Genomic DNA, 12985 nt, shown 5'->3' with positions numbered 1-12985 from the left:
TAAATACTTGCTTGATGATATTCTTAATTATGTGTTCTTTGTGGCTTGCTGGTATTTTCAGGTGCTATTAATAAAAATCAGTATTCCTAAAAGTGCAAATAGATTAGAAGCAGATGCCATTAGTAAAACATAATTGGGCTAAAGGAAAATTCTTGCAATTTGAAAACAGACTAATGTCTTTAATGTGCTGGTTTGTGGTGATTATGCATTCTTGAAGGATTTGAAAAAAGAACAATCAACAAATTCATCTTAAGAGGAATAAGAAGTATAGGAAAAGAGGATGTTGTCAAGTTTGGAGAAGATGTTTATGTGAACAATATTGGAATTGCTGGCATATGCTGTAGAAGATAAGCTACACATGAAACAAACTCTCAAATCAATCTCTGCTAGATTAGAAATATTAAAGTACAAATTTTGTCAAATCATTCTAAAATATGGATAATGGTAAATTAATTTTGAGTATTTTTTAACCTAAAAAAGGTCTCATTAATTATACTGGCAATGATAATATAGCATTTTAAAAAATACATTTAAAAAAATTAAAAAAATATATATTTAAAAATATCCCAAGAAACATTCAGAATTCTTTATGGGCAGAATATTATTGTATTTGATTTCTACTTTTTTGGTGATTTCACATGGTTATTTTATGAACATGTATTTCTTTATGATAAAATAAAGTTAAAAATGTAATTTTAATAAAACTGAATTTTTACAAAATCAAATTACATTTGAAGCAGAATATAAGAGTAAAAATAAATCTGAAAAAAAGTGAATTCTTAATATAAAACTCACTCTGGATTTTGTGACAAAACAAATAAAAGAACAACTCCACTACTAACACATAGATAAGGTAGGAATGAAATACTAGAGAATATTAGATTTAATTCTTAATTGTGAAAATATATCTTTTGGATTTTCCTCTTCTTACACCTTTTGATATTTCTCAGTTCTTTTTCAGGAACATATATTACTTCATAACTAGAAAAGCTTTATTCATTAAAGAAAAATGAAAAAATAAAAACAACAATGTGATGGTTTGGATTAATTAACTTCCATTTAGGTTTCTAAAAATAGTATTTTATTCACTATCCCAAATCCTACAAGAGCTAACTCCTAAAATTGATTAACATGAAAATAATTTTTTTTTGTCACGAGGTTGTAAAATTAACTGTAATTACTAAGAATCAGGTGTATAAAGTGCTAATGTTTTATTATTCTATTATACTGAGAGTTCAATTTCAAATAACAACTTTCACCAATTATTAACTGACATAATTTTTCTTGGATTAAAGATAGATGTACATTATTTTAATTACTTGGAATATCAGAGGATTAACTGATATTTTAAACATTTAGTCACTTGTTAGCAATGTAGTACTATTTCTGGATAGAATTTCATGAGGCAGGTATAAGGTAATGGGTTAAGCCATTTTAAAAACTACAAAATTAAATGAGTAAAATATAATCAACACACTGTAAAGATAGCAAGCAATTTTTCCTACTTTTGTTAAGTTTAAGAAAATGTTTTGAAGGAAAAAAAAAGACCATATTGACTTGACAAGAAATCTTTTCTTGTCCCTTTGGTCTTAACTTTCCTTGAACTCTTTTTATTCTCCATCCAGAGCACACTCGGGTTTTTAGTAATGCAGAAATCATTTGGAAACCCATTCATTTTGGCACCAGAGGGTCAGGAATTGCAGCCAGAAAGGCGTTATTTTTATTTTTAGTTTCCAAGCGGGAGATAAAGACCTTTTGGTGTATGTGTGTGTGTGTGTGTGTTGTTCTATATTACTTTCATTATGAATTTTAATTTTAAATACCGTTTAAATAGAGTGTAGCAAGCCTGCTGAAAGAAATCAACCCTTTTTTTTACACCACCCCTCCGCCTTTTTTTTCCCCCCCATCAAATGAACTTGTTGACTACTCAGATTTTAAAAGGTAATATAAATTGAGGAACAAACACTCCCACATTTTAGTTTGGAACAAACATGAAATCATAATTACTTTTCTGAAAGCCGTAGAAATGTTACTCACTATATACACACAATTGGTATTTTAAAACTTAGGTTTCTGGATTCCGTGTACATCTTTTTATTTTCCAATTATTTGCCACCTGACAGCTTATTCCATAATATCCGAAATTGTAAATCTATGTTCACTTTGACATGAAACAGAAGGAAAATTTTTGTAAGGAAAAAAACCCAAATAAATCACAAGAATAATTCGAGTATTTAAAAAACGTCGACTGAGTATCCCTGGGGCTTTTTACCGTTGGAAACAATTTTAACACTTGCATCATTCACAAGCAATTCAAGAACGCTTAGCCCGAAAGAATTTTCCATTCTTTTCTCGGTTTTTTACACACAGCTCAGCTAGTGGAAAATCAGGGAAACAGGCAATTCACGGGAAAGAAAAAAATTCCAGTAAAGGAGAAACTGATTACAAAAAAAGTATTCCTTCACAAAGGACCAGTTGGAGTATTGGGCTTTGTATAAAGTGGACTTTACAGATTGGAAGGAAATTAATTTTGGAGAATATATCGGGAATCTCTACGTATCTCATGATAAAACCCTGAATGACCAGTAGAGATAAACGAAAAGATACATTTAGGAATATATAATTCCCTCTAGAAGGTGAACTAAAACCAATCTTTTCAGGAAAGCGTTTGTTTCCCTCAAGACCTTGGCGAAAAGTCGGGCGATCTGGTCCGGACCCACCCAAGACCCACCCATACCCTCCAGGAAGAGGGGCTGGACCCTCTTTCTCGAGTTTCAGCGCGGACTCTGAATGCCTGCCTACTTTTATGCAAAACGAGAACACGCCCCGTCTTTATTAATACAGCCAATGACCAAACCGCATCCCTCTCCGCGGGAGGTGGAGTAAGGAGGGGGGGGGAGGAATAGCGTAGGCAAACCCACCCACGCGTTACGACTCTCTCCGCCTCTTCCTCGTTCCCTCCCTCCACCCGGTCTGTACTCGGCCTCTCCCACTCGGTTTGGTTATTCACGCCCCTGGAGGAGGCGGGAACTGGGAGGAGCGAGGGACGGCCGCGTTCTTTTATTTGCATTTAACCAAACTATTGGCTAAGGCTAGCTGCGCCCGCCAAAAGGGAGGGGAGTGTGTCAAAGTGAGCTTCAGGGATTGGCTTAGCAGTGCGATGACGCATAGAGGGCAATGTAAGCAAATGAGAGCGCTGGGCAAACGCACCTCCTCCCTTTTGCTCCACCTCGGTGCGAGCAACCCAATGAAAGATGAGCTTGTGTGGCACTTTTTCTCGGATATTTAAATAACAGATCAAGAAATCTAACTCTTTAAATATTTATGAAGAGGCGGGGGAAGTGTAGGGTGTCTGCCGGAAACGCTTCTGATTGGGTGGTTTTCTCAAGCAAGTGTTAACTTTAGGAAATAGAGGAGCACCCCCGGATCAATTAAATGATTATGTTTCCGCTTTTTTTCTTCCTCCAAAAGAGCCACACCATGTACACCTATTTTTCCTTAGTAATTGATTACATGTGCGGTCAGAGAAGTTCAGCTTTGTAACTATTTCACTCTCAATATATTTTCTTTTATAACTCAAGTTTTGTTTTCATCAATTTTTAAAATGCAAAGATAGGGGACAGGTGGAAACAATTAGAACCTTCGCTCTGCTGATGTGTATAATCTTATTAGTTTAATGGGTCACAGGGCGCAGGACCTATTTCCTATGGATCAAAGTGAAAACAAACACGGTTAATATCCCATTTTGTTTCAGAACCACGTCGGATCGGGTTCCCTCTGTCGGCGGTGGTAATGACAATATTGAGAGCTTGGATTGCCTTGAAGTTTAGAGGGAAAAATGGAGTCATTGAAATATTCTGGCTTAAAAACTCATTAATATTAACACCAGGTAGCCGGTTGCAGGGTCCCTGAGCTCTGTTGAATTTATCACAATAGCATGGCTATTAAAGGATTTCAGTATTGCTTGTTTTGATCTATTGCTTTAATGCAAGCGAAAAATCATGAGTAGTTCGCTGATAATTATATGGCTTCTCAGATTTCCTCTATTCAGTCTCCATGCAAACTTCCTAGTCTTGGGTAATTTTTAGCTATGACTTTTTAATGATTTTTCTCTTCATCTGTAGATGGTGGCCATTGTTTCCAGAATTTAATTTTTTTTTTTAATCAACACAACTGTTACCTCAAATTTAGCATTCCATTTCAGGGAGTTCTCGACCATCAAAGCCAGTCCCTCAGGCTCTTAAGCCTCAGTGGATCTAAATTAAGAACTCACACCTTAAGGAAAAATTTTTTTTCATATTTCAAGTTGTGTTTGGTTCTGCTATTCCGAAGCTAAAATAAAATCTAAGCACCTACCAGGTTGGGCCAGGGCCTCTCTTCGTGGCAAAGGCCCGCTTTGGAAACCTCCCGCAGTAAGCTTCTCACCCCCAATAAATTAAATGCGGCCACAGTGTGGTCCATTACCCTGGAGTGTGAGGTGACGGCGCCTGTCAAAGGTGGCCGGCCCAGTATGGAGCCTTAAATATTCCTACAGATAATAAATATCTGCGCAAGGAACCGATGTAAATAATAGGTTCCTATTCGCTTAGAAATCTCTGTACTACAGCATAGAATAAACGCATTGCAGACTCGATGAATGTCCCCAAGTTTCCACAAAGGGGATGGGAAATAAGGTCTTGAAAGTTATCCCCCCCCCCTCCCCCGGGCCTGCGGAGACGGGTGCAGGGCTCGCCGCACTGTGGGCTACAGAGGGTCCTCATGTATCTCAGCGGGGCCTCCAGGAATGTAAATACCACGGGTTTAGACAGGCGAGGGCAGTAGTTATTAGCAAGTCATTTTAATTTAGAAGCTGTGGAGAATATTTGCTTTCACTTGGACACGTAGGCCTGGATTGATAAGAGAGGAAACTATGCTCCTGTTACCATCTCCCTGTGGGTTGTGGGTTTAGGGTCGCTAAATATTGGGTTCGGTTCTCCTAGCTTCTCTTCAGAGCGTAACCGAATAGGCTAAACCAGCCTTGCACCGCAGGGCTGCATGCGCTCTTCCCGGAACTGATACAGTTAAGAAATGAAGTTAAAATCCGTGGAGCCAACTGCAGGGGGGTCTGATATCTGGGGCAGATATGATTACTTTATCAATGATGAAGGAGGTCCCTCGGATCAATCCTAATTGTCTTCTTTCAATGTATCCTTAAATTTCATTTTATTTGTGCCTGATCTTATGCCTTTGTGCAACACTAGTCTTCCTGTACTTTTTCTTCTTTTCTTTTTTTCTACTTAATTTCTCTCTTGAGGTCTTCTGTGTTCTCTATATCAATGGCATAATTTTATTTTGGGAAGGGGATTACTTTTCCCTTCTAGGGGACAATAATTTAATTCCCAATTTATCATATCTTGGAATTTAACCCTGTTATAACTCGTTGATCATAAAATATTTAAAGGCTTAAAATTACTTGATCATTGATCAAATCAGAAAGATTTTGTTTTTCAAAGTGGAAGCATGGTCCTTGTGTATATTATAGACAGATTAAGTCTATATCTTTTCCGTGGGCAAAAGAACATTTACATGTGTTAATCTAAGTAATTATTCATCTAGTGTAAGGAATTCTGCCAGGCTTTATCTTTTTCATATATATTTCTTTGTGTCTAATACCCAGGGAAATTAACAACATCCTCTCCCCAATCTTCCAGTGTAGTGCAGGTGTGGTGCCTAGAGGGACCTGAGGTCCAACAACAGATGTCCTTCTTTATATTTCTTCTTTGCTCCCTTCTTTTATATTTCTTCCTCAACAGTCTCTCTCAGTTATTTATTTCAACCTGGTGGGCCCACGCTACAAATTCCTTGTAAACCAAAGCGGGGTGTAGTGGGTTCTGAGTCGCGCCCAGGGAGAGATCTGTCGCGCAGCTCTGGAGAGTGCTGAGGTTCCCTCATTACTGGAAATCTCAAGTCAATGGCCCTCTGGAAAAAAAGAATCTGGGAAACCTAAGTATACTTTTAGGTGCAGTCATCTAATCGTCCCTGATAGCAATAACCACTGTCCCAGAGTTTTGATAATTTTTGTTTTATTTCAAAGTTTTATTGTTTATTTATTATTGCTAGTGGGAACGTGGGCACTTACGATGAAGACCCTCCTGCCTGAATCCCCAGCCAATTCACTCCCTGGTCTCCTCCAAAATAAAACGGCTTTCATCTAGGGAGGGTCAACCTGGATTCAGGAGACCTTTCCCGTAATCTATCAGTCAATTTCAATGCACTTGGTCCACGCCCCGGAGTTTCCTCGCAGAAAAGCCAGTAGAAAGGCCACGACTTCACTTTTACCACCACACCGCTACAGCCCTAAAGGGGGTTCTCTCGGGACTGGAGGCGGACCTTTTTCGGGTCCCGGGCCCGCCCCTACCCTCCTCTCGGAGCGCCTGGCCTAGCCCAGTCTCTTCCTTGCAGTCCGGTGCTGAGTGCCAGGCCCTGACCAAGTCAAGATCAGAGGCCTCAGGGGCCGCCTTGGTTTAAAGGGGGGGATTCTGCAACCGGAAGTCATTTAACAAAACTTAGGCAGGCCTTTTAAATCTTTACTGCTCGGCAGAGCTTTGCAAATCTCTAAACACACTGTAACCTTCTTCAAACAGCACACCAGGCACACTTGAAGGCCTTCTTTTCTTTTTATTTTAGGGTCAGGCGGAATGGAAACAGCATATGCACCCGGTTTCTTCCACGTGCAGGCCTGCACCCTTTGCAACATATTTCCCAGATTCCAACTTCTTGCTGTCCGCAGATTTTCTCGCATCCATGGGCCCACCGGCCCGGGGGCCTTCCCTTCCGCAGAAGGTACAGACAGCGTGTGTGAAGAATCACCCCGAGTCCCTAGGGCCGGCGGCGTGGAGAAAACTCTCTGGAACTCAGCACGACGGGCGGAGGCGGGACGAGTGATTAATGACCATTATCAACTTTTTAGGAAGCAGAAATTAACCCGAGGGGAATTAGGACCGAGCTTTGAAGTTCACGGTTTTGTTTTCCTTCAACTCAGTCCGTGATCAAACGGTTCTTGATTTCTTCTACCTGACTCCTCCTCTTCAGTATCTCCCCACCCCATCCCGATGCCGCAGTTATCTTGCATTACTTTTCTTAATTCCAAATTAAAAATATGTGGATACCAGCGACTTAGGTTTTTTTTTTTTTTTTTTAAATCTGGGGATTGAACCAAGAGGTGCCTTACCATTGAGGCATATCCCCAGTTTTTAAAAAACATTTTGAGACAGGGTCTCGCTAAATTGCTTATGCTGGCCTCGAACTTGTGATTCCCCTGCCTCAAGCCTCTTGAATTGCTGGGATTACAGGCATGCACCACTGCGCGCAGCGCAAATGAGCTCTTGACTGTGACCTAAGAACAGAGGCAACATATTCCTAACATCCTTGTTTGCTTGTAATCGTGTTTTATGTTTGAAAGTGTAATTTAGGTTTGGAGATGAAGTGGGGTAGCAAATTTGCATTCGTACTTTCCTTTGGCGCTTTCCTACTTTCAGTCCAATATCCCACTTATTCCGCCCTGCGAGATTCGCCCTCTCCAGCAGAGCAGGATTGAGGTGGGCAGCAGCTCTGTGAATGAACGCTAACCTTTCAGTGTATCCTCCAGGTACTGAGGGTTTGTTAATTTTCCCTCTAGTTAGTCCGAAAATTTAAATCCAAACACGAAAGTCCTCCTGGGCCACTCCTACATTCTTACCTTGGTTCCTTTATTTCCACACCCCAGACGGCTCCCCCTCCCCAAACTGCAGTCCTCCCAGGGGCATCTGTCTCCTGCGGTTCTTTCCCGCAGGCGCCTGCTGAAAAGGCAATTTCCTTGGGGGTGTGGTTGGGGCCGAGAGAAAAACAGAAACCCGGATTGTTTGGGGGCCTGAAATCATCCAAGTTTTATTGCATCCGCTACAAAGTCAACTAACTCTTAATGAGTATCGAAGCGGAAAAAGGCCGAGGTTTACTCCATGTTAAGGCGGGGGGTGGAGAGTGATGGGAGTCTGCGTTTTTCTTTCTCTAGCAACCCTAAGTTGCAACATCTTCTCAGGCTGCTATTCCTAGAGCCAAGAATACAGACATGAAAGTCAGAAGGCATCAGGTTTCAAGCTCCCTGAGTGATCGAAGATCATTCGGCCACGAGGACCTTCGAAGTTGGCCCTGTCTACAGCTTGTAATGAAAAGGATAATCTGTCTTGTAATAAAAACCAGTACCCATACAAACAAATCCAGCATCCAACTGCCTTCCACCTCTCACTGCTCTTCCCTTATATGGGCCAGTGACAAATATTGCCATCCAGTTACACCCCCCGCCCCCCAAAAAAGAGGAAGCAGTAGATCTTCCTTTTAATAACTTCCCAAAGTGTTACAAATAATAAAAGGGATGCATAAATCATCGCGGGGGCGTCTGAATGCGGACCACGGAAGGATTTACTCTCCTCAAGCCTCGGCTTCCAACTGCTCTCTCATTGGCTGCTTCCCGGTGGCCCGCCCCCGAATCTTCCCTCTTATTGGTCCATCGAACGGGATGACGTACGGAAAAGGCGTGGGGTCGGTGGGGGCTGGTGACCACCAGCGCGCATGCGCCATATGTTGTGCTTTTGTGATTGACAAGGGGAGATGTGGCGCGAGCTAGTGAGAACGGGTGAAAGAGAATGTATTTTATGTGGTGGTGGTGGGGTGATGGCGGTGAGAGCTCGCATTGAGGTTGCTTCTGCCAGATGAGTGAGGTGCAGTCCTCTATGCAAGCATTTTCCTGCTGAGTCAGAAGGCTGGTGGTGCAGACCGCTTTCTTACCCGCTACTGAGAGGGTCTCCAGCAGTAGGCTAATTGGGGAGGGAGTAAAGAGAAGTAGAAGGCGTGCGTTACTGTTCCTGTATAGGGAGCCTGTACTTTATACCCTGAGGAAGGGATTTAATTTTAGTGCTGTGTTGTTTATGCAGTCTTTGTAAAGCACAAACTAAATCCGCTTTGGTATCACAACCCTGTTTTCCTATGCAACACACACTTCTCTTCCACCTCCTCTGAGCACCACCCTAGTCCTGTGCGATTCCCCGTAGTAGTCCCAGGTACACATCTATTTTAGTGACTTGTAAAAACGCAGACCAGGGACGAAAACACCCGGAATATTGTAATAATCCTAACTGGAAGGGGTGGTGGTGGGAAGACAAAAAAAAAAAAAAAAAAAAAAGGAAAAAGAAGAAAATTGGAAAGAAGAAAAAAAAAGAGAAAAAGAAAAAAGTTAAAAAATATATATGCAAAGATAAATAAAACTCCGAGGGAAAAATCTTTTTGCTATTGCGTGAAAAGTTAGAGGATAATTTCCTAATCCGGTTAATACCGTAGAAGCAACTCCAGTTTATGTCAATGCTTGTTAACGCCTAGTACAAAATTCTTCAGAGCCGAGGGCTGGCTAAGTGGAGAGTTGCAACGTTGTTTCATTACCCTGTTGCATCCAAATTCTGGTTTCGGGGGCGATTTGGAAACAAGCAGGAAGAGTGGAGGGAATTGTACTTGCACGTATTTTAGAAAGATAATAAACATTTCACAGCTCTCCAGATATTTTAAATTGCAGTAACCCTAGAAGAATTTTGTAGCGGGTAAATCAAAGCTTCGGTCTTACGAATTCTGAAATATAAAATTGGCAATTACTTCTTCACAGGCCCTGATATTTTCTTCTTTTTCATTTTATGTGAGTGTGTAAGATGAGAAATGTATAAACAAGTATTTTTGTGAGTGCACGGTAAATAAATAAAAAGAGCAGAGTGATGGAAGTATTCGATTGTTAAAGGCAAAATAATGTTCTTTTCAATTCCTCTCTCGGTTTTTTTTCTTATAAAGCAAAACTTTAGGCTTGCCTAAATATTGAAAACATTTCTATACCATCACATAATTTATTTAGAAGCCACATGTTTACTTTTGGTTTCCCAGTGATCATTTGTGTTGTGAATTTATTAGCACTTTTATTCTGTTTGCATTTTATTATTCTTTTGACTACTTATCAATATTTTAAGCAGAATACATTACATAAAATTAGTAAGCAAGGCTGATGGTTTCTTGTATTTGTTTAATTGAATGTGTTTTATTTGATAAAAATACACTTAAATTGATTTTAATACTATGAGCAAAATAATAATTTTCTTTCGCTTTGCTAGAAAAAAAGTGATTTTTAATTCTTCTCCGTCCGATTCTTTCTCTTCCAGCTGCCACAGCAGACTGATAGGCTCCTGGCTGTAGAAGGACTAGTATGCAAATTTAGGATGATTGACATTTCTAGTAGAAACCAATCATGCTAGAGTAGGTTGCTGATTGGTTGACAGCCATTTGACGTAAAATTGACGTTTTAAAGACCTAACATCCAATCAAAACAATTCATGCAAATAATGGAAGGAGTCATATTACCAGAAGCCAAACAGACTTGCGTACGCCCCCACGTGCTCAGTGGTGGACATTGCAGAGACGTCTGAAAAGTCTGAATAAATTGTAAAAAAGTTCAACTCTATATCTCGCATTAGCCTTTCTTACATTTCTTTGTCACCGAAACATAAATTACAATAAAAAACTCTAAAGTTATGCTGTGCACATGAATGATGGTTCATCAAAATTCTGTGTACTTCCAGGACATAGGACTTCCTATTTCCCGCCAACACAGGGAATCTGTCTTCAAATGAATCTTCGCTAATGAAGGCTATTTTCCTCCTTGGTTTCAAAAGGACTAGATTTACAGAGGTTTTCCCCAAGAGAAAATCACTCTAGGCACAGATGGTTAGTAAATTTAGCTTCTTCAGCGAAGTTCCACATGGCACCGCCAGATGGCATAAGGATCTCTACCTCTTCATTTCCCACCTCCCACTCATTACCCTGCAAGTAATTTAGAAAAATTGAAAATCAAACACTTTTATATTTTATAACAAAGTGAAGTAAAAACATACTTGTATTATAAGAAGCTACATATTACAAAAATAGCTTTGTTGGTTGTTGTTTTAATGTGAAATTTCCTCTTGAGATTTTGCCCAGGAAAGTTTGCGAGTAAAATACTCATCCAGTGAAAGTGTTTGGAAAAAAATTTCCTTAAAGCAAACGTAAGGGTAAAATGAGGCTGAGTTTCTGAGGCAGTCATTTGCAGGGCCTGTAGGCTACTTAGGAATTCAAATGAAATTGAAGGGGAAGCTTAATTTCCCATACAGCGTTCTTCCTGGGGATCCAGCCTGGCCAAGCCCTAAAGCAGAGGTTGTTGCGTCGCTGTTTTCTTCGGATGAAGTTATTGAAGTAGCATGCGTTGTTTTAGAGGTTTATTTTGAGATCCCGATTACAGAGAGGCAAGACTTCTATGCACAAGTCACTTTAGTAGTACCTTTTTATTTTTTATTTTTAAATCAACTCCAGTGGGGGACTTAGGGACCAAACTTTGGGATACTATTGATCTCATCTCCCTTTTTTTTTATGAGTATATTCGTTTTTTTGTATAGTCATATGAAGAAGAGAGGGTTTTTTTTTGACCCTTCTTTGAGGCTAGACTAAGGGGTAATTATATTTGCAGAGGGGAGAAGAAAGAAAAAAAGTATTCAATTGAAGTGACAAGTTTTACATATACTTTTTACAGATTGGCGGCTGTCTTCCTTGGAAATTTCATGTTTCTTTATTCATTTATACAAGCAAAATAATTGTACACTCACTTTTGATCACTTTACCTTATAATTATGAGTTTCATAAGCCCAGCTTTTAAAAATGGATCTTAAGTGGGTATATTTATTGCTTTTAAAAGCCTTTCAAGAATATAATATTTAAGCCCTCATCTTACAAAAAGGAAAGATGATTCACTGGGTTCGTTGCTTTGTGCTCTGTTGACTTTTGTTTAGCCAGAAACTAATAATTAGGGTGCCGACCAACTCATGCTTCTCCCTGATGTCCTAACCGTGATTGACTTTTTTAGACTGGCATGGTATCCCTAGTGTTTGTAGAGCAAGAATGTGCACATATTCACCAGTTCCCCGTTTCTAGTGATCAACTTCACAAGCTGTGGGAATACTCAACCTGCCTTCTCACTTACCAAGAAAATAAAATAACATTATTTTTTAGTTTAGAATTACCAAATCGGAGTTCTTAGTTCAAGTTGAAGCTATGTGTTTCTTATTTTGTTTCACTATCTGCACGTTTTCTTCCCGCCTCCCGAAGCAAAATATGCTCAGAGAACATCCACATAGAAGCTAAAAGTAAAGCAAGAATTTAGGGAGTTTATTTCCTTTAGGTAGGACAAAGGGTGATGAAGAAAGGCCGGGAACTCAGGGAACTTTTTTTTTTTTAAAGAAAACGTAAAGTTTCTAAGCACAATCGCTCTCTTTTAATGTTTGCTTTCTGCGCTGCAGAAAAGGGAGCAAAACGTGTTTAAACAGATGGAGATGGGGCCTGGGGGGCTCTCTCTTCAGGTTTACACGAGAAGCTAGCAGCTGCCTTCCCTAATCTTTGCGTCTGAATTTTTTTTGCATCTTCCCGACGAAGGTCCCCTAAGATGTGGATTCCGCGCCCTAACGCGGTGGATGGGGCGCTGGGGAGCTGGGCAGCGGGCGTGCAGGACAGCTCTCCCCGGGGAGGGACCCGGCAGCCTCCAGCTCTCTGGAGAACTCAGCCCGCGGTGAAGGAGCAGTAGAAGGCGGGAAGCTCGGTGGCGGTCCTGCGGGCGAGCGTGGCCTGGTCCTGAGGCTCAGTGGGCGCGGGATGTGGAGGCTCGACGCCCCCGCTGCTCTCCCCCGGCCGGGCCTCTTCCGGCCAGAGCCCTGGGAGTGGGTTTCCCCAGCCCAAGTGATTTCGCAAGAGTCCGGCCAGCGCGGCTGTAAATCAGCCTGCCCTCTCCGGAGCCGGGTGGGGGCGCGGGGGACGCAGGGGGGCGCGGGGCCCGGCCGCGGCCACCCCCGGCCGGGGTGCTGCAGCTGGATCAGCCGCCCCCGGCGAGGCGAAGGGGGTTAAACACCGTGAATCCATC

This window comes from Marmota marmota, unplaced genomic scaffold, assembly GCF_001458135.2.
Source record: "Marmota marmota marmota unplaced genomic scaffold, marMar, whole genome shotgun sequence".
In the NCBI taxonomy this organism is placed as follows: domain Eukaryota; kingdom Metazoa; phylum Chordata; class Mammalia; order Rodentia; family Sciuridae; genus Marmota; species Marmota marmota.
Note: the sequence above shows the minus strand (reverse complement) of the source record.